Source organism: Equus caballus, chromosome 25 (assembly GCF_041296265.1).
Source record: "Equus caballus isolate H_3958 breed thoroughbred chromosome 25, TB-T2T, whole genome shotgun sequence".
NCBI lineage: Eukaryota > Metazoa > Chordata > Mammalia > Perissodactyla > Equidae > Equus > Equus caballus.
The window spans coordinates 30,077,110-30,104,553 of record NC_091708.1 but is presented as its reverse complement, the minus strand read 5'-3'; the positions used below and the strand labels follow the sequence as shown (position 1 = coordinate 30,104,553).

Here is a 27,444-nt window from a genome sequence, read left to right as displayed (position 1 = left end):
GTGCACGTTCCCAGCTGAGATCAAGCAAGGCAATGCTCTGCCTTCCTAATTCAGCTCATACTATAAACAAAGATCCTTTTTGCAGTATATTTGGTACCACATTTTTTGCTCTTTTGTGCTTTTTGTTGGTGATCTCACTGTTTGAAATGACCCCCAAGCATAATGCTCAAATGCTGTCTAGTGTTCTTAAGTTCAAGAAGACGGTACTGTGCCTTATAGAGAAAATAGTTGAGTTAGATAAGCTTCATTCAGGCGTGAATTATAGTGCTGTTGGCTCTAAGTTCAATGTAATGAATCAACAATATATATTAAATAAGGTGTCTTTAAAAGAAACACACCTGAAACAGATTTGTATATTGATCAGTTGATGAAATTCTTGTAATCGGGGATCCACAGCAACTTTACCCTGTGTTTCCCTTAAGAGCGATGGTTTAGTATTTGCTAATTCAGTCTTTGCAGTGAGTTTATACAACATGATGACTGTGAACAATGAGGATTGACTGGACCTGACATACATTCTCTCACAGAAACCTTGTGGGCTAGCTAAGATGGACATTATGACTCTATTTCACAGATGAGGAAACGGAGGGGCAAAGTGGTACCACAGCTTTTCCAATGCTGCACAAGTAGCTAATTCAAATCAGGGCTCATAGCCAAGTGCCTGGACTTCCTACCTGAGTTTTCAACGTAGACTGACCTTCACAGTAATCCCCTTCCGGCTGTATTTTGTGGACCCCACAATAGACATCTCCAGATCAGACGCACATTGAAATTGATTTCCTTATCAGTTCTGTTTGTTGGATCCAAAGGTTCTCTTAGAAACTTCTCTGTAAAAGACTGGGCTGCAGTTCTGGTAGTTTGTAACTGATTACCTGAATAGCAGCTAAACAAGTTAAGTTGGCCTCTGAAGTGAGATCCAGTACAAGTTCCATCACTTATAAGTCATGCAGCCTTAAATAACTCGGGTGCTCTGAGCCTGTTTCCTCAGCTATAACATAGGTACCGTAGTCCCTGCCTCCCTTTCCTCAGAAAATTGCTGTTTTTTAAATTCAATGAGGATGGGCCAGGCACTGTAGTAAACCCATGAGGAGACAGAAAAGAAAATAAATACAACTGCTTCCCTTGGCAAACTGCAACTTGTTAAAGAGGATAAAGAATACATATAAATAGCTATAATAAATAATGAGCATGAAATACCAAAGAAAGGGTTATTGAAAGAGATGAGGGAAATGTTACTTCTATCTAGCAGGTATCAGGAATAACTTCAAAAGAAGAGAGGCTAAGCGTGAAGCAGGTCCAGAAGCAGCAATAATAGTAATGATTATATTATATTATAATTATTATATAATAATAATAGTAATAGCTGGTATTTACTGAATATGATGCGCTTGACCCTGTGCATGCACCGTATAATGTCCATCTAGCAGAATGAATTATGGTAAATTCATACAATGGAATACAACACAGCAGAGTTTCTCAATCTTGGCACGACTGATATTTTGGACCAGATGATTCCTGGTTGTGCCGCACTGCCCTGTGCATTACAGGATGCTTTGCAGCATCCCTGGCTTCTACCCACTAGATGCCAGTAGTGTCTCTCCCCAGTTGTGAAACTAAAATTATCTCTGGACATTGCCAAATGTCCTCTGGGGGGCAAAATCATCTAGGTTGAGAACCAACATAGCATATAGTAATCCATGCAGAATGCTAGAAAAGGGCATGGTTCTCTGAGTTACACAGAATTGGTTGTTTAAATATCTGCTACCTGGGCAATTCCGGGATTTCTCTGGCCCTGTTTCCTTAGCTGTGAAACAGAAGTAGTAATAACAATGGTTATGATAAGTGAATTAAAAAAGACGTGTAAAGTGCATGCTTTGGCACAGAATAGGTGTTGGACAAACCGTAGGTATTATTTTTATTTAGCCTACAATAAGAGTTAAGAATTATCCCTATCTCCATTTTTCAGAAGATCACACTGGGCACAAAGAGGTTAAATAATTTGCACAGGCTTACTTTGCTCTCAAGGCACAAGGGCAAGTTGGCCTGCCTGGATTGCCGTAACCAATAACGATGTTTCAACAGATTGGGGTGAGGTTGGCAAGTGCGGAGGGTGGGGGTATTAGTCAGTCCAGGAGAGTGAGGCAATACATGGGGTGGGAGCCAATCACTGTTAGGAGAATGCAGAGATGTTTTAGCTACAAGCAGGGAGAGAAGCTTTAACATTTTCATTAGAGAGAGAGCTCTGACCAGGTGGAGAGCAGGGAAGAAAATGAAGGGAGGAGAGTGTATTTAAATTGAAAATTCAAACCAAAGGTATAATTTTGTCAATTCTCATTATAAACACTTAATCACTTACAAACTAACTCTTAAGCATACCCAGAGGTTAAATGAGTCATACCTTTAGTTTTTAAGCGTCAGATTCCCTGCTGTCAGGAGGGATAACTTATTACCACATTTTATTTATTCTGAGATGCTAAGCAAGTAGCAGATGGAAGAAAAATCATGAGTTTATTAAAGGCAGCGATAAGCAGAACAAAGGGGAAGTTCATTTTGATTTAAGCAACAGTGAGAAGTTCCCAAGCATTAGTCACATCTCTGCTGACCGCAAGCTCTATGACCACAGGCATGTCACCTCTCCCAACTACACCCTCTGAACCTCGGTGTCTTTGCCTGCAAAACAGAAGAGAAGAATTGCACCAATGCAATCAGGTGCCGTTCTGCTCTGACATGCCAGCAATCTGAGTTTACCTCATACTTTCAAGCTCCGTGGCAGCCTCTCCAGCTGTCTGCTTTTTAGAAGGCCACCATGTTGCAGCCCTGGCCTGGCAGGACACTGACCTTTTCTGAAGGAAATACAGCCTGACATTCTGTACTCACTGCTCCAACCCACTGATCTGTCCTGCTCCTTCTCTGATGAGAAACTGAGCTTTCGTCCTGCCTCTTGCCCTCCCAGCCTCCTACATCCCGCTCAGGTAAGAAAGATTCAGTTCCCAGAGGCAAGGAGGGCAGCTACTAATTATGTGGGCGAGTTTTCTCTCACCACCCCTCCAATTATAATGGCTTTCTCTCAGACAGGCACAAAGCTCTCAGGGATCCGTGGCACTTTAAGACAGAAAAGGAGCACATAGACTTAGGTTACAGGCGAGGAAACTGAAGCCCAAAGAGAAGACAGGAGTATCACAAATGACACAGTAGGTACCAGGACACTGGGCCCGCCGACGCTCAGTCTGGTTATTCTCAGTCGTCTTCTGGACAACTGTGAGTTAGATGTCGTATTCAGGCCTTATTTCTTTTCGTGAGATGAGAAACAGAGCTTAAAATTTTTCAAGTTGAAATTTTTAACCAGAAGAACTAAAAAAAGAAATGAAGGGCCAGCTCCAGTGGCCTAGTGGTTAAGTTGAGCACTCTCCGCTTTAGTGGTCTTGGTTCAGTATCCGGGCACAGACCTATGTCGCTCTGTTAGCAGCCATGCTGTGCTGGTAGCCCACATACAGAAAATAGAGGAAGATTAGCATGGATGTTTGCTCAGGGTGAATCTTCCTCTGCAAAAAAAAAAAAAAAAAAAAATTAAATTAAAAATAAAAATAAAAATAAATAAATAAATAAAAGAAATGAAAATTAGTGGAGCTCACAATTGGCCAGCTAGTGATGAAGGATGAGGAATGTTTGTTCAGTATTAGTTGACATAAAACCAACCATTGACAACAACTAGTACCTAGGATGCTGCCTACTGGATTGTGGTCTTTCATTAAGCATCGAACATCTGGATCAACACTTTATGACTAGAACATGTTCTGATCCAGGCTTTCAGGCTGGGAAGCCAGTGATCTCGATTTGGGTCTGGTGTGCCACGGAAGCAGGAATGATGATCTGTTTCTGTTCCTGGATGGATCCCAAGTGCCTAGCATAGTGCCTGACACATAGGAGGCACTCCATTGATGTTCATGAAAGGGCCGTCTATAGGTTCACTTAGAAATGTTAGTACAGCTTGTTTTGGTAGATATATGATAGGTAAAAAGACCCCGCTCAACCTGACCAAAATATCTGACTTCTACCTTAAATGTTTGCCTCTTACTTCTAACTTGGGAAAACATATTTTCTCAATGAGACTCAGTTTCCTAAAAGTAGGAATAATTTACTACCAATTTCAGAAAGTTGCAAGGATTCAATGTAGTAATGGATGGCAAAAATCTTCAAGTTAACAGATGACAAAATGCAAATGTGAATATTGACTACATAAAACAGGTTTTCTTTTTTTTGAAGAAGAAATTAGCCCTTAGCTAACATCCACTGCCAATCCTCTTTTTGCTGAGGAAGATTGGCCCTGAGCCAATATCAGCACCCATCCCTCCTCTACTTTAAAGATTTTATTTTTTTCCTTTTTCTCCTCAAAGCCCCTGGTACATAGCTGTATATTCTTAGTTGTCGGTCCTTCTAGTTGCGGCATGTGGGACACCACCTCACCATGGCCTGATGAGTGGTGCCATGTCTGTGCCCAGGATCCAAACTGGCGAAACCCTAGGCCGCCGCAGTGGAGCATGCAAACTTAACCACTAGGTCATGGGGCATCCCCCCTCCTCTATTTTATTTGTGGGTCCCTGCCACAGCATGGCTTGATGAGCGATGTGTAGGTCCTCTCTCAGGATTCGAACTAGTGAACCCCGGGGCGCTGAAGTGGAACAGGAAAACTTAATTGCTGTGCCACCAGGCTGGCCCCAAAACAGGTTTTCTTAATCTGGGGATTGGCTTCAGGGGAATCTCTGAACCCCTGTAACTGTGTGTAAACTTGTATGGGTTTATTTGTTTTTCTGACAAATGGGTGCTCAACTTTCATTCAAGTCTCAAAGACATTCGTGATTTCCAAAATGAAGGCACTACCCAGAGACGGCAAGTTCTTCATAATGGCTATTAAAACTTCCCCGGCACATCATGGTTGGTGGGCAAACTCTGAGTCTCTGGTTCTTCTCCCAGTTGGCTCACTACCCTGGGTCCTCTTACCTGGCCTCCCAAGCCCTGCACTCTTTACTTTGCTTCTACAGCTTCCTGTCTTCCTCAACAGTGGTGCTGGTAGTTCCTCAGCTTGCTCAGTCTCCCTCTCTGGCCTTCTTCCACTCCCAACACCTGGCCTGAACCTCAGGCAGCCTTAAGCATCTGCTTCATTCATACCTTTAACTCCTTCTGTCAAATCTCTACTGCCTTGTTCTGATTTTAGAGGCCCTAATTGCAGCTGCTGCCCACCTACGATCGTGCCTATTTTAACATCGCATCTTCTTTCTTCCCTGCCGGGCTTCCTTCATCCTTTCAACTTCACCAAAGATTTATGGACACCTACCATATAGTATGCTATACACTATTAATGAGTTAATTAGCGTATTCATGCAACAATTATCATTTGAATCCTTATTATGTGTCAGCAATGAAGAACAAATCCTATTTTTCCTCATGGAGCTTACATGTCAGTGCTGGGGACAGAAAGATGAATAAGGTCTGGTCACAGGCTTCACAATGGACATAGAGAGTCTAAGGTTTTGGCGGCACTGATTTCCAGGCCAAGATTTTGAGCCTTTACTTTGCAGACAATGGAAAGTCATTGAAGTTTTTAAGCAGGAAAATGACATGTGCAAAGTGATATTTTAGGAAGTTCAATCTGGTGACATCTACAGGGTAGACTGGAAGTGGCAGAGCCTGGAGGCAGGGAGTCTATTACTGTAATTGTCAAGGAGAAAGGTAATTAAGGTCTAGGCTAGCATGGTGACTTAGGAAATAGAGAGGAAGTGGAGAGGTGCTGAAGGCATTATGAAGAATCACATGATGGGGTGCGGAACTATAGAACAGCGAACAAAAGATGATTCCAGCATCTTAATAGACAACTAGCAGAACTTCTGTCCCTCTCCTCTGCTCCCCTGCCTGTTTTCCCCACTCCTAGGTAGTTATGTGGCTTTTAATATCTCCTCGGCACATATTTTAAGCTTCAACTGCCCTGTCTCCATCCGTCGCCCACACTGTCATTAAGGGACTTAGGTGAAGAGGCTGAACATTCATGGAGGAAATTGCAGGCTTGAATTGCTCAGGTGTCACCAGAAAAGATCGTTTCAAAGGTCATCTCTCCTTCTCCAGTATCTAATGACCCCTTCATTTCCTTTCACCCCCTTCTCCATTTGTATTTCAATTATTCCATGGGGAAAAGAAAAAAGAATCAACAGGGCACCCCTGTTTTGTCTGCTGCCACCAAGGCAAGCAAGAACCTGCAGAAAAAAGTGGCAAGGGCACACAAGGCGAGCCAGCCAGCGGGAGGAGGGGAGAGGGGCGAGGGAGGCACCATCACCTGCCATCTCAGCCTGCTGAGCAGCTGAGTACATCTGGTAATTACCAGTGAGCAATGGGCTGCCCAACCCTGCAAGAAGGCCAGGTTCTGGGGACGTTTACAGCAATGCTTGGGGCTTCCTTTGTCAACTTCTCCATGTACAATTTTCCTACAGGACCCCCACTCATGAGGTACCTGATCCATTCCTGTCCAGGCCAGAAAATATGTCATTAGCTTCAGACTCTGCATTTAAGGTGTCTTGAGTGAGCCACGGCTATCTAGGCAGTCTCAATGTTACACAGTTTCCTCTCCTCCCTTCTCACTGAACTAAACCAGCATTTGTAAAATAAGTTGCCCTTTATCCCCCAATGCCAGGAACTCTGTGGGGATCGAAGAGTTTATCCATCAGAACAGTGTTCCTGCCCAGTGGCCTCTCCTCTCCTTTCAGTACTTTTGACTCAGGGACTAAGGGTTCACCATGACCTTCAGTCACTTTTTATGAGATCCTGAGGCTGTCTGATCCTTGCCTGTGTCTGCCTCATGGGTCTCCTGCTCACCATATCCTTACCAGAGGGATTGGTATTGTTGTGAATGGGCAGATCACAAAAATCACATCACAATTCTGCCTGAATCTCTGTTTTTTACTGTCTGCCTAGAGTCTTCTGCTACCTGGTCCCTGTCGTTGGGATGTTTTGGACGTGGGGAAGGCAACCAGGCAAGTGTCAGAGCAGGGGGTTGATTATATCAAGATCATATGTGGAAGATAAACAAACAAACACATAGATAAGGAGAACAGATTGGTGGTTACCAGAGGGAAAGGGGGTGGGGGGAGGGTGAGCAGGGTACAGAGGCACATACGTAGGGTGATGGATGGAAATTAGACTTTTGATGGTGAACATGATGCAGTTGAAATATAATGATGTACACCTGGAATTTATGCAATATTATAAACTAATGTGACCTCAATAAAATAAATTTTTAAAAAAGATCAAATGCAAGATCCCCTCAATAATGTTGTCACCATTAAAGCTGCTCCACCTCTAAAGTGCCTTCGTATGCACTATCTGATTTAGGTTTCACAATAATCCTGCCCAGGAACAGTCACTTACTTTTATTATGCAGATGAGTGACAAAAGCCTGAGAGAAGTCCTGTGAGTGCTCAATGTAATTGGCACAACTGGGACCCTCATCTAAAGCTCCTCTCTAAATCTGGTGCTTTTTCCATTCAACAAATGCCTTAGGGAAGTGATGGGTGAGGGAAGGACAATTTTACCGACTTTCTCATTTTTCTTAGAGCTCACTCTAAACAGTCTACTTCTCAGTGTTTCCAGTGCATTTGCAGATCATGGCGAGATGGGACACACACCCACTCCCACACACACACACATACACACAGATGGGTGAATAAGGCAGAATAAAGTTCAATCTTCTCTTGTGCGTGTTAGCCAATGCCTACTATGGAATTTAAGAAGAAAGGAAGAGGAATCTCATTATACATCTTCCATCTGTCAGGTACTATTCTTGAAGCTGTGATCTCATGGAACTGCTTGTATTAGTCAGGGTTCTTTAGAGAAATAGAACCAATGATAGATAGATAGATAGACAGACAGATAGATAGATAGATAGAGATATAGAAAGATATATGAGGAGATTATTTATTATATGAGTTGGTTCACATGCTTATGGAGGTCTAGAAATCTCACAGTCTGCAAGTTGGAGTCCCAGGAGAGCCAGTGGTATAATTCAGTCCCATTCTGAAGGCCTGAGAACCAAGGTAACTGATGGTGTAAGTCCTCCTAGTCCAAGCTGAAGACCCAACAACCAGGAGCACTGATGTATGGGGGCAGGAGAAATGGCTGTTCCAGCGCAAGCAAAGAGAGCAAGCTCACCCTTCCTCTGCCTTTTCGTTCTATTCAGGCCCTCAGTGGATTGGATGATGCCCACCCACACTGATGAAGGCGGCCTTCTGTACTCAGTCTACAAGTTCAAATGCTAGTCTCCTCCTGAACACCCTCACAGACACACCCAGAAGTCATGTTTTATCAGCTATCTCGGTCTCCTTTAGCCCAGTCAACTGATGCATAAAAGTAACCATCACACTGCCACAGTGCTTTAGATTTATGGTCATTCCCTTCACATGTGTCAAATATTGGTTGCCAGCATTTCACAAAGTACTAACAGACAATTATAATAAAGAGTCCTAAGTGCTATGTACCCAGGGAGTAGGTATGTACCAAGATTAGGCACCCAAGAGTTAGAGATGCCACTTCACCCATGAGGGCATTGATGCTCAGAGAAGTTAATTTGTTTGCCCACAGTTATAAAGACTCTGGTAAATTCTATGTGTATTGATTGATATGGAACAATCTCTAAGATACGTTGTTCAATCAAGTGTAAAATAGTGTGCCTAATATATTGCTATTGGTGTGTGAAGGAAAGTTTATTTATTTATACTCTTGTGTAGGCATTTTTAGAAGTAAATACAAAATATTGGTAACTGAGATTGCCTTCAAGGAGGAGCCTGGAAGTTAGAGAAAATGGGAGACTTAGGTTTCATTGTATAACTTTTTGTGCTATTTAAATATTTTTGTCTATGTATATGTGTTACTTGAAAATAAAACCATAAAGCGTGCGCAAGTTAATAATTGACTGAAGTGGGATTCAAGCCCAAGTCTGAACATACCTCAAGAATTATTTGTTGAAATAGATTATTACTGAGAATGTAATATGGAGAAACTTACACTTGGCCACAAAAAAATTGGGAAGGCATGTGGGCTGCGGGTTCAAACAGACAAGGGTACAGAAGTGTGAATGACCATGGCATGTTCTGGAATGTTGGTCTTGTTAAGACAGCTGGCATATGATGGGGCAGTGAGGCCGGGTGGAGAGAAGGGGTCAGATTGCGGAGGTGGCTGAAGCCTGTGCTCCTCCTTTGGACAGGACTCAAGCTGTCACCAGGAGAATGTTCAGTTTGGGAGCCACTTTCTTAAACGTGAGCATTATTAGCAATTGTGTCAAACTGCCTTTCCCTAAAGGTCTCTCTAAGGCTACCAGAGCTTTAATGTTAATTGGACAGATTGTCTTTGGATTTGAAACACAAACTGTGATTAATGAAACAACTGTTAACGAGTTTGGCCCGAGGTGGTTTCTCCACCCTGCTTCTCCTGCTGATACAGATTCGACAAGGTCTTGTCCTGCATTTTGGGCCGCTGTGCCTGGCATGGGGAAACTGGCAGCCTCGGCTGAGAAGGATGGAATTTTTGACCTGGATCATCTTCAAGATCTGTCTCTCTGCTTCCTTCATTTTATGGATGGGCAAATTGAGTCTCAGAAAGAGAGAGTCTTATCTAAGGCAATGCAGGGAGTGGCAGAACACAGCTACAACCCAGGACCAGGGTTTTATTCCTAAAAGATGTTTCACTCTTCTTTTCTCTTTCCTCTGCCTTTTCCAGCTTCTTTTCCTTGCCCTCATCAGTCATTTTAATGACCAGACTTGCCTCTATCTCACCAATCCCTTGTGCTCCAAAATATGTCACAGATGCATTATCTTTTCTCCATCTTCCTTAGTGTAGATCTTTTTTCTCATCATTGGTAGAAAGTGGTCTGGTGACAGAGAAATACAGACTTCAAAGTCATGGAAAGCAGGATTTGCAGCTTGTCTCTACTGCCTAGCAGCTATGTGATCTTGGTGATTTCCTCAAATTTAAAACTAGCTTAATGATATTTTCCTTATAGGACACTGCAAGAATTAGGTATGTGATGGATATAAAGTATAAACACAGAGCCTAGGTGATGGTGGGTGCTCACTATGTTGTAATCATCTTTCTCACTTACTTTCTCCTCCATGCTGACCCTAGTTTTGCCCTCTACCACTGATCCATCCTCGTTTAGATGCCACAATGCATTGAATAAGGTTTGTACTGGTCCCTGAGTTTTAGTTCTGGCCGATTGGTGGTCTGAACCAATGCACACCATTCCCCTTTTGTCTATAATACCTAGAAGTGCACAATAATGTTTACCAGCAAATAAGTTAAAGACAGAACTAAATTCAATAGAAAAAATAGCTTTCTGATGGATATAGATGATGATGTTCAGCAGGTCCAGGGAATGACGGAGTTTCAAGATACAGGAAGACTAGCCAAGTTATCATATGGAGATGAGCCACCCATCAAGCAGAACACTCACCTTAGATCGTTACGTTAGTGAGAAATAAATATTTACTGGAATAAAAACTGAAATTTTGGAATCTATCCATTACTATAGCAAAGCCAACCTCAGTAACAATAGGTTAGTAAACTTGTATATGTATATACATTTATTTACTTATATATACATGAATTCTTCATAACGTTTTTACTCACAAATTTATTCCTAAACTCATACTAAATAATATATACAAAAAAAAGATCTACAGAGTAGTTTTGCTCAAAAAAAATATCGAGGTAAGTTCAAAGGCACATATTTTATTGTGTTCTGTTTTTTTATGACGACCATTGTGTGATTTCTGATGACTCAGTTCTCCCACCACTTTTCTTTGTTTAAACTGCCAAGGACCTTTCGTCCCTATAGCTTGTCATGAGGTCATTCAGCTCTCAAATGCATTGTTTATTATGAAGTCTTTGGCAGTACAATTTTCTCATTAGCCTGCAACGTTTAAGTAGTGTAGTGTAACCCTCTCCTTCTCTGAATCATTTTCATTGTGTCAAATTAAATTCTTAATTTATTAACTAAGTCAATAAATTAATTTCTTAGTCCTTGAAAATATCTTTTGATTACAACCCATTGCTGAGAAAGAGTAATTTTGTCACTACAAATGTTAAAATATTAGTGAATACAATGGCAGATGCAGAACAAATATTGTCATTTTGACATAAGGACGTGCAAGCTACAGGCTGTCAACCTTGCTTACCAACACATGAAAAGGATAAATGCTGTCACTTGGCATCACAATCTGGCATTGACATAATAACGAAAACAAATACATATTTGGGCTCTGAAATTAGCTGGTCATCTAGGTTATAATGTCATAATTTAGCAAATCTAAGCGACGCTAACATTAATTATTTTTAGGTCATCCCCAAAATGAGAATTAGCGTGTGGACTCAAAGACAAATGTATTTTCTTTGACTTTGTTTATAATTGTGAAAAATTAAAAACAAATAGACACAGAGATACGGAGAATAGATTGGTGGTTAGCAGATGGGATGGGGGTAGGGGGAGGTTGACAGGGGTAAAGGAGCATGTATGTATGGCGATGGATAAAAATTAGATCTGTGGTATTGAACGCGCTGCAGTCTATACAGAAGCTGAAATATAATAATGTACATCTGAAATTTACACAATGTTATAAGCAAATATGACCTCAATAAAATAATTTTTAAAGAAATTAAAAACAAGGTAAATGTCCATTAGGTCAAGAACACGACCACTGGAGCTAAGTTTTCTGAGTTCAAATGCTAACCATCGCTTCTGAGATGTGTGATCTTGGGCAAGCTCCTTAAAATTCAGTGTTTCTATCCCCTCAAATGTAAAATAGTGATGGCAATTGTACCGAATAGGGTCTGTTCATATTTGCACGATCCCTGCCCTTCTACTTCTCCTCTGTGTTACAAGGCCTAGAAGATTAGAAACCAGAGTTCCTGTACCTCCTTACCAGTAGTGTTCCAACGTAGGTTCCACCAATGGAAAGCACTTCTGCAAGATTATAAGGCAGAAGAAAGGAAGAGTCATTCTTTCGACACCAGCCTCTTTGGTGGCAGCAGACTAAGATGGGCTCCTACAGAGGCAGTGATAATGGTAGCAACAGGAAAGGAGATTTCCTTCAGTAGAGGTGGCAGCAGCAGTAGGCTCTTGTAGTAGCTGTGCAATAGCTGACTCCTGTAGCAGCAGATGACCTGGTGAGACATGTTAGAGAAGTAGTGGCTTCTCACATTCCTTTACATCTGGAGAATACTGGCCTTTTTGGGGGGAGGGCAAGGGTGTTTTCCGGTCCTTCTAACTATTGAATAGCTCAATATGTATTTATATATTTTATCTCTCTTTGCCTAAGATACCTAAACTGGTTTCTGCTTTCTTGACTCCATGTTGACTGATAAAGTAATTGTATTAACATAATAGATTTGCCACGAGGATTCACATAATATGAGTAAAAGGACATAGAATATGGCCATAGAATAAGAAAGCATTCATTAAATGTTAGCTTCTGCTATTGGCATAGTTGTTATTTCCTTGAAGATGTGTCTTATTCTCTTGTTCCTTCATATATCCAATCATCTGCGGTATCTCCCAGACATTGAAGATGATCTGTTATGGGGATGGTAGATTCCGTGGTATTCTTCCAAAGAGTGAGGGTTTTGTTTGTTTGCTTTAATAGAAGATAACATGGTTGGGCACAAAATGCAAACTCTGTCTCTTGGACTGCAGCTCAAAGTTCAGTTCTTTGAGTAACTGGCTCATTTAAACTCCACCTCATGCCTGAGTGATTCAGTTGTCAGACAGAGGTTTGGGAAGAGTCCATATCCAGAATTTGGGCTCTCTGTCTCTGCCTCTGTCCTTTCGAAGATCTGCCCCTCAGTTTCCAGGAAATATGATTGCCCCAAACTCTGACCTCTGTTTTTGAAGTCAGAAAGGCTGTGAGCATTCTATCAGAGTTTTAACTGCATGGTGCAGACTAGTGTCTCCTTATGCTAAGATTAGCTATGAAAGGAGGACCTCGGTTTTCTTCCAAGTGTCAAATCCTCATCCAGGAAACATCCACTTTTGGTCAGTTTCCATTGGCTTGAAGCAGTTGTTTTTTTACATTTTGTCCATTGTTATCCATGGGAGGGCCAGTATGATAGACGTTTATTTGGCTATTAGTGGAAGCAGCTGTTGTTATGCACACTATTAATATTTTATTGGTATAAACATATACGCATATTTAGTTTATTGCTGCAGAACAAACCACCCCAAGACTTAATGGTTTAAAATAATTCAGTTGGCAGATAAACTGGGCTAGAAGTTCCAAGAAGAATTTGTTCATATATCAGGAACCTCGATGTTCTCCCACGTGACCTTTCATGGGACTAGCTTGGGTTTCCCCTCTAAATAATGATATCAGCCTAGTTGGCCTTCTTACACGACAGCTGGCTTTGCAGAGAGGGGAATCAGAAGCTTTCACACTTCTGAAGGCCTGGGGTCAGGAGGCCCCAAATGTCACTTCTTCTCAATATTCTATTGGTCAATACAGGTCACAAACCCAGATTCAACGGGAGGGGAAATAGACTCCATCTCTCCATATGAATGGTGGTAGGAGCATGCAAGACAGGGAGAAATGCATGCCAGCCATTTTTGCTGACTCTATGCACACACACACTCATGCATATAACGTTTTGGTGGATTGAAAGGATAGGGAGCTGTGAGAAGCAGCATCTACAATTTTACCAGTAATGTTGTATTTCTTAAGCTTAAGGTAAAATAACAAAATCTAAATATTTGTTAACTCTGAACAACCGATTAGATGGTTGTTTGCTATATCATTCTGCTGTTTTTTTGTTTGTTTGATTTGCTTTGTTGATTTAAAACTCTTCCAAAGAAAATGCTCATAGACTTCTTGAATCCCCAAAGCCGTATCTGTGGGTGGCACAGACTCCTCTTGATTGGCACAGATCCGTGGGTCTCTAGATTCCTTCCCACTCTAGCCATCGGTAATTCTACCTAGAAGGAGAGAAAGGACTAGGTGACCTCTGAAAGCCCATCCAAGCTCTGTGGTTCCATGCTCTGTCTACTGTGCCTGGGATCATTTCATTCCCAACATTGCTCCTTCATCACTCTCCTAGTCATTCTGCTCAAAAGCAGCTCCCTTCATCATGATGTTTTCATACCCTGAACTCTGCTCGTTATTCTACTCCCCACCTCATTACCAAAATGTGCTGCTCGACTTTTGCTCACTTAAAAATGATCTACCCTTATAGCTCTGTAGAAATTACCCAGCCAACAGGCATCTATCTGCTTCAGCATCGATCAAGCTGAAGAGAGTGATTAGAGAAATTGCAGAGACCAGGACATTCTCCACTAGGGTCACTCTGATGATTTTCATCCTCTAGTCCTACAGAGGAATACCTTCAAGTGGCCTCATCTTGAAATGGGAGGCAAAGAATTCTGAGAAGTTTTGCTGACTTCTGAGAGGAAATTCACTTAATAATTAAACTTCCAGACCCCCTAAATAAAAATAAAAATAATATAGGAAAACATTCTATAGAATAAGTGCAAAAAATATAGGTCTAAGGGGTTCACTCAGCCTTATTTGTAAGAATATAGTGTTAGAAATAAGCTAATAGTGCCTGTCTGGGGCAATAATGACATAAATCACAGTACTTGCACACAAAGGATCAGTCCTTAGCCATTTTAAAAATTGATTTAATGTCATGGAAAAGTGCTCATAATGTTTTAAATTAAGGCCAAAATTTGCAGAACAGTTTTTATAGTTGTATAGTATGATTCTATTTTTTATAAAGTAAGACTTTAGTTGAGTGTATGTATTGTTATAAATACAAGAAAGAAAAAAATCTAATTATAACTTTCCTTTATTAAGTATCTCTTATGTGTCACATAGTGTGTAGATAGTGTTTGTTGTTGTTGGTGCCGTGGAGTCGATTCTGACTCCTAGTGCCACTGTTTACAGCAGAGCGGAACCCTGCCTCGTCTTTTTGCGCCATCCTCTCACCTTCCAGCGCTGTATCAGACAATGCTCTGCTGTTACTCATAGAGTTTTCATGGCCAAGTTTTTCAGAAGCGAGTGGTCAGGTCCTTCTTCCTAGTCTGTCTTAATCTGGAAGCTCCACTGAAACCTGTCCACCATAGGTGGCCCTTATTTGAAATACCAGTTGCATAGCTTTCAGTATCAGACATGGGTCTTGGCAGTGTCTTTTTGAATACCGTGTCTACTCAGGCAAGGGAAACAAAAGAAAAAATAAACAAATATGACTACATCAGACTAAACAGCTCTGCAAGGCAAAGGAAATGATGAAAAAAATGAAAAGACAACCCACCAAGTGGGAGAAAATATTTGCAAATGATATATCCAACAGGGGGGTGATTACCAAATTATGTAAAGAACTCATACAACTCAACAACAACAACAGCAAAACCCAATCACAAAATAGGCAGAGGATATGAACAGACATTTTTCCAAGGAAGACATACAGATAGCCAACAGGCACATGAAAAGATGTGTAACATCGCTAATTATTAGTGAAAAGCAAATCAAAACTACAATGAGATATCATCTTAAACCTGTCAGAATGTGACAGGTACACAATTACCAAGACAAAAAACAGCAAATGTTGGAGAGGAGATAAAGAAAAGGGAACCCTCATATACTGTGGTGGGAATGCAAACTGGTGTCGCCACTATGGAAAACAGTGTGGAGATTTCTTAAAAAATTAAAAATAGAAGTACCATATGATCCCGCTATCCCACTACTGGATATTTATCCAAAGAACATGAAATCAACATTCAAAGAGATTAATGCATCCCTATGTTCATCGCAGCATTATCCACAATAGCCAAAACATGGAAGCAACCCACATGCCCATCAATTGATGAATGGATAAAGAAGATGTGGTATATATATTCATTCACAATGGAATACTACTCAGTCATAAAAAAGACAAAATTGTGCCATTTGCAACAACATAGATGACTTTGAGGGTATGATGTTAAGTGAAATAAGCCAGACAGAGAAATACAAACACTGTATGGTTTCACTCATCTGTGGAAGATAAACAAACACAGGGAGAAGGAGAACAGATTAGTGGTTTCCAGAGGGGGAGAGAGTGAGGAGGAGGGCAAAAAGAGTAAAGGGAAAGACATGTACGGTGATGGATAAAAACTAGACTGCTGGCAGTGAACACAATGCAGTCTATACAGAAACTGAAATATAATAATGTACACCTGAAATGTACATAACGTTATAAAGTAATATGACCTCAGTAAAATAATAAAAACAAAGAGCCAAGCAAGCCTCAAACAGGATAAACTCAAGTAAATCCACATAAAGACACACTATGGCCAAACTTCTAAAAGAAATAATTCTGGAAAACAATACAAAGCCATTCTTGAAACAGTGAGAGAACTAACACCTTAGCTATGGCAGGAAACAGTCTGAGAAACAGCGGAGTTCGCATCAGAGACTATGGAGACTGGACAGAAGTGTCACAACATTTTTTAAGTGCTGAAAGAAAAGAAATAATACAATATAATATCTAGAGCAACCACTCAAAACCACAATGGGTGAGTCAAAATGGAATTTTAAAATGGTCAAGTAACCCACAGGAAGGTAGGAAAAATAAAAAAGAAGACAAAAGAGAGATAAATAGAAGACAAAATATCAAATGGAAGACAAACCCCAATCTATCATATTTAAATAGTCTGAATACATCAATCAAAAGAGATTGGCAGAGTGGATTTAAAAATGTGTGCCATCTGTGTGTTGTGTACAAGAAACTAACTTCAAATATAATGGTACAGGTAGGTGAAAAGTAAAATGATGGGAGCCTGCCCAGTGGCGTAGTGGTTAAGTTTGTGCCTCCACTTCAGCTGCCAAGGGTTTAGCTGTTCGGATCCTGGGCACGGATCTACATACCACTCATCAAGCCATGCTGTGGTGGCATCCCATATACAAAGTAGAGGAAGACTGGCACAGATGTTAGCTCAGGGACAATCTTCCTCAAGCAAAAAGAGGAATATTGGCAACAGATAATAGCTCAGGGTCAATCTTCCTCACACACACACACACACAAAAGTAAAATGATGAAAAAATGCAAACATCAATTGAGACAATGCAGGAGTGACTATATTAATAGCAGATAAATAGACTTCAGAGCAAAGACAACTATGAAAAACAGAGAGAGATTTTGTAGTGATAAAAGATCAATCCACCAAGAACATATACCAGCCCTAAATGTAATGCATCAAACAGTGGAGTTGCAAAATATGAAGCGAAAACTGAGAGAACTGAAAGGAGAAATACACAAATCTACAATTATAGTCAGAGACTGCAACACTGATTTCTAAGCACTTGATGAATAATTAGACAAAAATCAACAAGGATATAGAATAACTCAATGCCGTCAGAAACAGGGTCTAATTGAAATTAATATAACGTTACACACTTCCGAATACACATTTTTTTCCCAAGCACTCATTAAACATACACCAAGGTAGACCATATCCTTGGAAATAAAACAAACCTCAACTCATTTATTAAAAGGATTGAAAACACATAGGGTGCATTCTCTGCCCACATCAGAATCAAATTAAAAATCAATGATAAAGGCTGGCCCAGTGGCGCAGTGGTTAAGTGTGCACGTTCCGCTTCGGCTGCCTGGGGTTTGCCAGTTTGGATCCCGGGTGTGGACATGGCACTGCTTGGCAAGCCATGCTGTGGCAGGTGTCCCACATATAAAGTAGAGGAAGATGGGCATAGATGTTAGCTCAGGGCCAGTCTTCCTCAGCAAAAGAGGAGGATTGGCAGCAGATGTTAGCTCAGGGCTAATCTTCCTCAAAAAGAAAAAAAATAATTGATAGAAAAAAGACCACAAGACTATCTTCAAACACTTGAAATAGAAGTCTCAAGGGAAATGAAAAACTATATTGAACTCAATCAAAACAAAAATAGAGTATATCAGTATTTGTGCGAGACAAAGTAGCAAAGAGAGGGAAATTCACAGCTCTAAATACTTATATTAAAAAAGGGGAAAAGCTTCAAATAAATAATTGCCATTCCCACCTCAAGAACAGAGAAAAGGAAGAGCAAAATAAACCCAAAGCAAGTAGACAGAAAGAAATAATAAAAAGAAGAGCAGAAATTAATGAAATTGAAAGCAGAAACAATTGAGAAAAGTCAATGAAACAGAAATTTGATTTTTTATAGACAGCAATGAAATCGACAAACCTTTAGCAAAAGAGGACAAAAGGACACAAATTACTAATATCATGAATCAAAGAGTGTCACTAAAGATCCTGGAAGACAGCAAAAGGATAATAAGAGAATACTGTAAGCAACTCTACAGACATAAATTTGACAATGCAAATGAGGAAGACCAATTCCTTTGAATGCATGAACTACCATGTTTCACCCAATATGAAAAAGATAATTTAAATGCTTTTTAAGTTATTAAGGAAATTGAATTCATAATTAAAATCTCCCAAAATAAATATTCAGACCTAGGGGCTTTCATTGGAGAATTCTACCCAACACTGAAAGAATTAACACCAATTCCACACGTCTCCCAGAAAATAGAAGAGAGGGGAACACTTTACAATTCTTTTTATGAAGTTAATATTAGTCTGATACCAAACCCACACAGTATACATAAAAAGAAGAAAGCTACAGGCAAATTTTCCTTATGAATAAAATGCAAAGAATTTTAAAAAAACATTAGCAAATAGAATTTAGCAACATACAAAAAAGAATTATACATCATAATCAAGTGGAATTTATTCCAGAGACACACGGCTGGTTTGATATTCAAAATCAACCAAAGTAATTCACCATATCAACAGGCTAATAAAGAGAGATCACATGATCGTGTCAATTGATGCAAAAAAAAGCATTTGACAAAATTTAATGCCCATTCATTCTTTGAAAACTATCAGAAAAAAATAGGAATAGAAGGGAAATTCCTTAATTTGATTTTAAAAATATGCGAAATATAAAACAAAGCAAAATCAAACTACAGCTAATATTATACTTAATTTTGAAAGACATTGCTTTCCCCCTAAGAACAGGAGGAAGGCAAGGATGTCCACTCTCTTTACTTCTGTTAAACATAGCACTGAAAGTTCTAGCCAGCACAAGATAGCAAGAAAATGAAATAAAAGTCAAATACATTGGAAAAGAAGAAGTAAAATTGTCTCTATTTGCAGATGACATGATCGGACATCAAAATTAAAAATACAATACTATTCACAATCACTAAAATAAAGGTAAAGTCAGTTTAAATCTAACAAAACATGTACAGGACTTGTCTATACTGAAAACTATCAAACACTAATGGAAGAAATCAAAGAAGATTTAATTAAGGCACCGTGTTTATGGATTGGGAGATCCAAGATAGCAAAGATGTCAGTTCTCTCCAAATTGACATGCAGGTGTAACAGAATTCCTATCAAAATCTCGGCAAGAATTTTGTAGGTATAGACAAGATTATTCTGAAACTTACATGAAAGGGCAAAGGAACTAGAATAGTTAAAATACTTTTGAAAAAAGAAGAAAGTGAAAGAAACCAGTCTACCTGGCTGCAAGATTTATTATTATAGCCACAGTAACCACAAATGTGTAATATTGGTGGAGAAATAGACACACTGATCAAGGAAATACAATAAAGAACCAAGAAATAGATCCACACAAATATGGCCAACTGATTTTTGACAAAGGTGCAAAAGCAATTCAGCAGAGGAAGGATAGCCTTTCCAACAAATGGTGGTGGAGTAATTGGACATCCACAGGCCAAGAAAAAAAGGGACTAGAACCTCAACCAAAACCACACATCTTAAAAAGTTAGCTCAAAATAGATCACAGACCTAAATGTAAAATGTAAAACTATAAAACTTTTAGAAAAAACATAGGAGAAGATCTCTGGGATCTAGACCTAAGCAAAGAGTTCTTATACAAATGTGTAGGCATCAAATAAAAGAGCTTTAAAATTCATGGAACACCTAACGCTAAGTGAAAAGTTCAACTTGGTACCAAAAGTACAACCCATAACAGGAAACGGGAAAGAATCATAAATTTGTCAATCAGATTTCATTCACGTTTAAGACTTTTTTCTGCAAAAGACTTGTTAAAAGGATGAAAAGACAAGCTACAGACTGAGTGAAAATATTTGCAAGACATATATTCAACCAAGGACTAGTTTCTAGAATATATAAAGAATCTTCACAACTCAAGAGAAAAAAAAAATCCATTTAGAAAATACGGAAAAGACATGAGATATTTACCAAATACAACATGCATATGACAAATAAGGACATGAAAAATATTTCAGCATCATTATCCGTCAGGGAATTGCAAATTAAAACTACAATGTAATACCTCTACACACCTACCAGAATGACTAAAATAAAAAATAGTGACATCAAATGCTGGTAAAGATGTGAAGAGACTGAGTCATTCATACATTGCTGGTGGGAATGGAAAATGGTACAATCACTCTGGAAAAATTCATTTTTGAAGAAGAAGATTAGCCCTGAGCTAACATCCACCGCCAGTCCTCCTCTTTTTGCTGAGAAAGATTGGCCCTGAGCTGACATCCGTACCCATCTTCCTCTACTTTGTATGTGGGACGCCTGCCACAGCATGGCTTGACAAGTGGTGCCATGTCTGTACCCGGGATCCGAACCGGTGAACACCAGGCTGCCGAAAGCAGAGAACGCAAAGTTAACCTCTCCGCCACTGGGCCAGCCGCAACTCTGGAAAGTATTTTGACAGTTTCTTTAAAAACTAAACATGCAACCACCAAAAGACTCAGTAATTGAGCTGCTGGGCGTTTATCCTAGAGAAATAAACATTTATGATCACACCAAAATCTGTGCATAAAAGTTCATAGCAACTTTATTCATAATAGCCACAAACTAGAAACAACCCAGGTATCTATCAATGAATGAATGGTTAAACAAACTATTTTACACCTGTACCATGTGATATAACTCAGCAATAAAAGGGATAAACTATTGATACACACATCTCTGGATAAATCTTCAGACAATTATGCTGAGTGAAAAATCCCATCCCAAAAGATTGCATACTACACGACTTCATTCATGTAACTTTCTTGAAATGATAAAATTAAAGAAATGGAGAGCAGATCAGTTGTTGCCAGGGGGTAGGGATGGAAGGAGGGGAAATGGAAGTGAATGTGGCTGTAAAAGGTCAACATGACAGACATGTTGTTTTGTGTTGATGGACATGTCCTGTGTCTTGATTGTGTCAATGTCAGTATCCTGTTTGTGATATTGTACTATAGTTTTGCAATATACTATTATTGGAGGAAACTGGGAAAAATGTAGCCAGGATCTTTCTGTATTACTTCTTACAACAATATATGAATCTACAGTCACTTCAAAATAAAAAGTTTAATTAAAAATATTGAGTTTTCCTATCCAAGAACATGGTCTGTCTTTCTATTTGTTCAAGTCTTCAAAAACGTTTTACAGTTTCCCTTCATACAGATCTTGGGCATTTCTTATTTGTTGCTATCTTAAACTGAGTCTTTTCTTCTCTTATATTTTCTAACTGTTCTGTGTGTTATTTGTATTCTGAAAGTTATTGATTTCAGTATATTAACATGGTTCCAATCTACTTTATTGAATTCTCTGATTATTTGTAATAATTTCCACTTTATTCTCTTAGCTTTTCCAAGTACGTAATCATATTATCTGCAATAGTGACAATTTTACATATTTATTCCCAATGTTTATATCTTTAATTCCTTCTCTTGTCCCATGGCAGTGTCTAGCATCTGCAAAATAATATTAACTAATAGTCGTGAGTTTTGTTGTTGTTGATGGTGGTGAGATCTTTGTTTGTAACTGTAATGCAAGTGCTTTTAGTGTTTAGTGTTTCCATTAAGCAGGATATTTGTCATATTAAGGAAATATCCATCTCTGAAAAATATTATTAAAGATGATCACATAGTCCGTCTTTTAAAAGCCTCTAGTGAAGCACTGTTGAGTAGAAATATAATGCAAGCCACACATATAATTTTAATTTTTCTAGTGGCCAAATTTTAAATAGTAAAAATAAACAAAGTAAAATTAATATTAGTAATAGTTTTATGTATCTCAATGTATCAAAAATGTTATTTTAATATGTAGTCAATATAATATTTATTAATGAGCTAGTTTATATTCTGAGTAGTACTGAGTCTTTGAAATTGGTTTACATTTTAGTTTCAGCACATTTCAATAGTTCAAATGCTCAATAGTCCCGCAAGGCTAGTGGCTACCTTAGGACAGCACAGCTCTAACAGTGTTTCATTAATTCAGGACAAGGGCTAAACACCCTACCTTTGCATCAAATGGCCTTCATAGAAGGTCTCATGCTGGAAAACCTACTTCATTTCCTCCTCTCCAGACCTCTGAAGACGTCTTCCTTCTGCTTGGAACACTCTTCCCCCTCAGCTGGTTAACTCTTAACTATTCTTCAGCTCAAAGCCAACCTCACCCACTCCCAGGCAGCCATCCTTGCCTCAAGTCCGGGTTGGGCTCCTGTTCTCTGCATTCCCATCATAACCTGTCTCCATTGTTTTTCCACTAGACTATGTTCTTCTTGAGGTCAGGCACTCTATCTTGCTTCCCACATCCCTGACACATAGTACAGTGTACATAGTAGGTACTCAACGAATACTTGTTGCCTAATAAAGAGGTGTTATTGCATGAGATACAAGCCTTCATGCAGAACAGAGGAAAACAATATGTCCTGTGTATCTTACGCAATAGAAAAGAGAAAACTTTGAACATAACAAAGTAGGAAGAAAGACTTAGAATGCAGTCTTAGAAATGGATAGATTTTCAAAAAAGAGAGTAAAGTGTAAAGCCCACATTAAAACATGAAAGTCATGACATCTCAGTTTGTAGGTTGCAGTGTTAGAGGAGGAAGTGGCAGCATGCATAGGTGTCTATCCACATCTTATTGGGGAAAAGAGATGCAAATCCCAGGGAGAAGATGATAAGAGGTACAGCTTTCTGCTTCAGCGCCCTGGGCCACTTTAAGTTTAAATGCTTTTTTGTTCCCCTGGTTGCGGTAATGGCATGAACACAGTATCATCTACCGGTCACCACACTGAAGCTTTAGAGTACTTTGCCCCATTGGAGTGATCCTTTCTTAAGGGACATCACTGTCCATAGAAACCTGGAAATAGTGTCGCTGAGGTGTTTCAATGCTAAAAGTCTCTCTCCCTCTCTGGACTTACATATTTATATTTCTAACTTTCTAAGACACATCTCATAGTTCCAGGCCCATCCTATCACCCCTCTTATGAAAGAAAGATACATTAGTTTTCAAAAACTGACAGCCAGCATTACCCTTGGTGTATGTACCTTTGGAAAATTACTGAATAATTATGACAATAACAATAATAATGCATACCACGTACCACACACTATGTGTCAGGCACTGAGATGAGCACTTTACTATATCATCTCATTGATATGTCACAAATTTTACAAATGAGTAATGGGCCCACTGTCACAAACTTCATAATTAACTGAGCTTGGACTTGTTGCCAATATGTCTAATTTCAATGCACACATATTCATTCATTATATGTTATTACTTGCAATTTATCCAACTGTATAGAATTATGTTACTGAAAATCTCAGCCATTAATCTTTGCTTTTGGCCAACTCCGGAATATTTGGATTTAACTCTTTTTCAGGGAGAACTTCATCCCTGGCATGTTTGGCCTTCTGATTAGACCAAGGAGAGATGCTTCAGTGTGTCTGCTACTTTCTTTCCAATGAGAAGATGGGCAAAATGATTGACTCAGACCCCTTCACACAGGGAGATCACAGCAACTCACAGTCAGATGCCTTCTGTGTAAGGGTCAATTAAGATGTGTGCCTGATAAGAAAACAAGGAAATAAAGGACAGAGGGAGGAATTTGGTCACAGCGACTGAAGGCACTTTGACAGCTGCTGTGGTGACTGCATCACCAGCCACTTGGCTTTCAATGAAGATTGTATCTGGGTAATTCTTGAAGAGAAACAAAAGCATTTGTCTTTGGGATACCATCTTTAAAGGCTTTAACACATACAGGGTACAAATGTTGCCAGACCCTAAATCAGTGGTACTCGGGTTTGACTACACATGAAAATCCCAGGTTACACAGCCCAGAGACCGGTTTCATCAGAAGAGCTGGGGGTGAGATCCAGGCATCAGTGTTTATCATAGTTCCCTGGATGATTCCAATGTTCAGTCAATGATAGAACCACTGCTCAAAATAAATGTTTCCCTTCCCTCATCTTAGTTACCAAATCTAAAGTAACAGTATGCTTCCACTGTTTCATTGTCAATGTCTAAATGATTTGCATCGAAAAAAGAAAATGTGGTCTATCAGAATCAATTCTTGGAAATATTTGATAATTTCTTTATGACCATGCATGTCACTAAATGCATATGTATAGATAGTCAGATACATCTGTTATATATGTGTACTTTGCATATTTTAGAAAAAATATATTAATATGTATTATATATTAATATATTATCATTATTATAATATATTATAATAACAAAATATAATATATTTTATACATAATATTATACAGTATATATAACATAAAATTTCATATTAATTATATATTATAATTATCATATATAAATATATATAATTATAATAATTATAATTATAAATATAAATTCTAAAATTATCATTTTAGAAAATTTTATATTGCATATTTTAGAAAAACATATAAACTAAAAATTACATTGCTTTGCATATCTTAAAATTATATTTAGAAAAATTATATTAATTTTAATAAAAATTAAAAATTATTTTAGATAATTATATTATCATATATAAATATATATATCTACATATTTAAGAATAAATACACACACATATATGACAAAGATTGTTAATTCTGTTTACTATTTTGTCTGTTAATCTATCAGTTTCTGATCAAGATATTGTAAAATCTCCCACTAATGATAGGATGTTTGCCCATTTTGGAAAAAATAATATCAATTTTGCTTTTATATTTTGAGGATATGGATATGTTGTTACATGAATCATATGCTTTAAATCACTTTTGCTTAGTAATTTTTAAATTTTACTATTAGGTAATGTATTTCGTTATCTCTAGAAATGTTTTTACCGTAGGTTTCATTTTGCTGGTATGTTGCCTAATTATATTTCATTGCATTAGTACTTGCGTAATATTTCATTTACTTTATTTTTCAAACTTATTGTGTGATTTTGCTTTAAGTGGATCTCATTTAAGGAACATTATAACTGGATTTTTTTTTTTTTAAAGATTTTATTTTTTCCTTTTTCTCCCCAAAGCCCCCCGGTACATAGTTGTGTATTCTTCGTTGTGGGTTCCTCTAGCTGTGGCATGTGGGACGCTGCCTCAGCGTGGTCTGACGAGCAGTGCCATGTCCGCGCCCAGGATTCGAACCGACGAAACACTGGGCCGCCTGCAGCGGAGCGCGCGAACGTAACCACTCGGCCACGGGGCCAGCCCCTATAACTGGATTTTTAAAAATCCATTCTGAGAATATCTCTTGTAATGCCAAATTTTATTCATTTACACTAATAGTGACTACAGATATATTTAGACTTATTTCTACCTTCTTTTTTTTCCTTTCCTTTTCTTGATTCTGCTAGTTGTGATACATTTTCTATATTTGTTATTCTCATCTGATGTTTTAGGAGTGTATTTTTTCACATACATAAATAATTAGAATTTTTTAACCATGTCTAAAAGTATTCAGAATTTTAAAATATTTTCCTGAACATGGCAAATATCTTAGAACACATTATTTACCACTGAACTTCAGCTCTCATTATGATAATTATTCTTTAGAGTTTGTTTTACATTTTTCACAGAAACATAATTATTAATTTTACATTCAGTTAGTCAAATGTACTGGTATTTCATCAATTTCTGTGCTCACAGAAATTTTTCTATTATTTTCTTTTTTAACTTTTACCATTGTTTCTTATATCCCACATTTTCATTCTGGGTTAGCATTTCCTTTTTTATAAAAATCCTGCATTTTTTTCTTCTAGAGAAAATTCGACAGTGTTAACTTCTTTTAATCTTCTCATTTAAAAAAAATGCTTTTTCCTGCCTTCAAACTTGACTAAAAGTTTAGCTGGAGGTAAAATTCTGGGCTGATACATGCTTTCCCATAATGCAGTGAGGTATGACTCCTTGGTCTTTGGGCATCCTCATTGCCAAAGGGGAAAAAGAAATCTCTAGTCAGTCTAAATTCTACTACTCTGAGCCCAGTCTGCCTTGCAGTTTTTGAGGTTGTATTTTTGCCTTAGTTTTTCCACATTTCATTCAGTGAGTAGGTGTTGATTTTGTATACTTTATTCTTCTCTGTCCTGTCTGTCAGTTGTCCTACAATGGTGTTACTGTGATGCTGAAAGCTATGCCACCAGGATTTCAAATACCAGCAGTGTCACTCATGGTGGACAGGTGTCAGTAGAGCTTCCAGATTAAGACAGACTAGGAAGAAGGACCCGGCCACCACTTGCAAAAAAATGGACCTTGAAGACCCTATGAATAGCAGTGGAGCACTGTCTGATATAGTCCCAGAAGGTAAGAGGATGGCACAAAAAGGCCGGGCAGGGTTCTGCTTTACCGTCCGCAGGGGTGCCAGGGGTCAGAAACCACTTGAGGTCCTAACAACAACAAATTCTTCTCTGTGGATCTTTTTTTTTTTTTAGTGAGGAAGATTTGGCCCTTAGCTAACATCTATTGCCAATCTTCCCCTTTTTTCACTTGAGGAAGATTGTCCCTGAGCTAACAGCTGTGCCAGTCTTCCTCTATTTTGTATGTGGGACGCTGCCACAGCATGGCTGATGAGTGGTGTGCAGGTCTGCACCCAGGATCTGGATCTGCAAACCCCAGGCCGCCAAAATGGAGCACATGAACTTAACCACTACACCACTGGGCTGGCCCTCCCTGTGGATCTTTTGATCTACGGACTTGTGTTCCTTCAGTTCTGTGAAAGGCCAGTAATTACCTCTTCAAATGTATCTCCTCCCTTTTTCTCCGGTAAGTCTCCAGGAACTCTTATTGGGCCTAAGTTGGAACTTCTCAAGTCCTTCTTGATATCGCTTTCTTTTTCTTCCTTAGTTGCTTCTCTGTTGGAGAATTCTGAGTGAGGTGCTTATTACTCCATCCCAAATCATTATTTTTAATTGTTTATTAACTAGGATTTATTCCATTCTTTACGTTTTCTATTTAAATGTATCCATTTTCAAATTTCCTAATTGGTTCTTTTTTATGTCCACGTTCTCCAGTTTCATATTTTTGCTTGTTTCCTAATTTCTGATGTGATCCAAGTATTTTTTTCCTCTGTGATCAACCTACGCATTCTTATTATGAATCTTTGTCAAACGTTTTGCAGAATTATTTTA

The 27,444-nt window shown here is 38.8% G+C and overlaps 1 long non-coding RNA gene across 3 annotated transcripts in view; it reads left to right on the top strand.

Moving 5' to 3' along the window:
- LOC111771936 (uncharacterized) overlaps window positions 1-27,444 on the top strand; it is a 139,366-nt gene that overhangs the window by 82,513 nt on the left and 29,409 nt on the right. For 2 of the 3 annotated variants that reach the window (XR_011432667.1, XR_011432666.1), the window contains one exon: window positions 26,415-26,620. The exons of the other annotated variant lie outside the window; for it this stretch is intronic. This is a non-coding gene — a long non-coding RNA (uncharacterized lncRNA). Of the gene's footprint in view, window positions 1-26,414; window positions 26,621-27,444 lie in introns of those variants that run through there. 3 annotated transcript variants of the gene reach the window in all.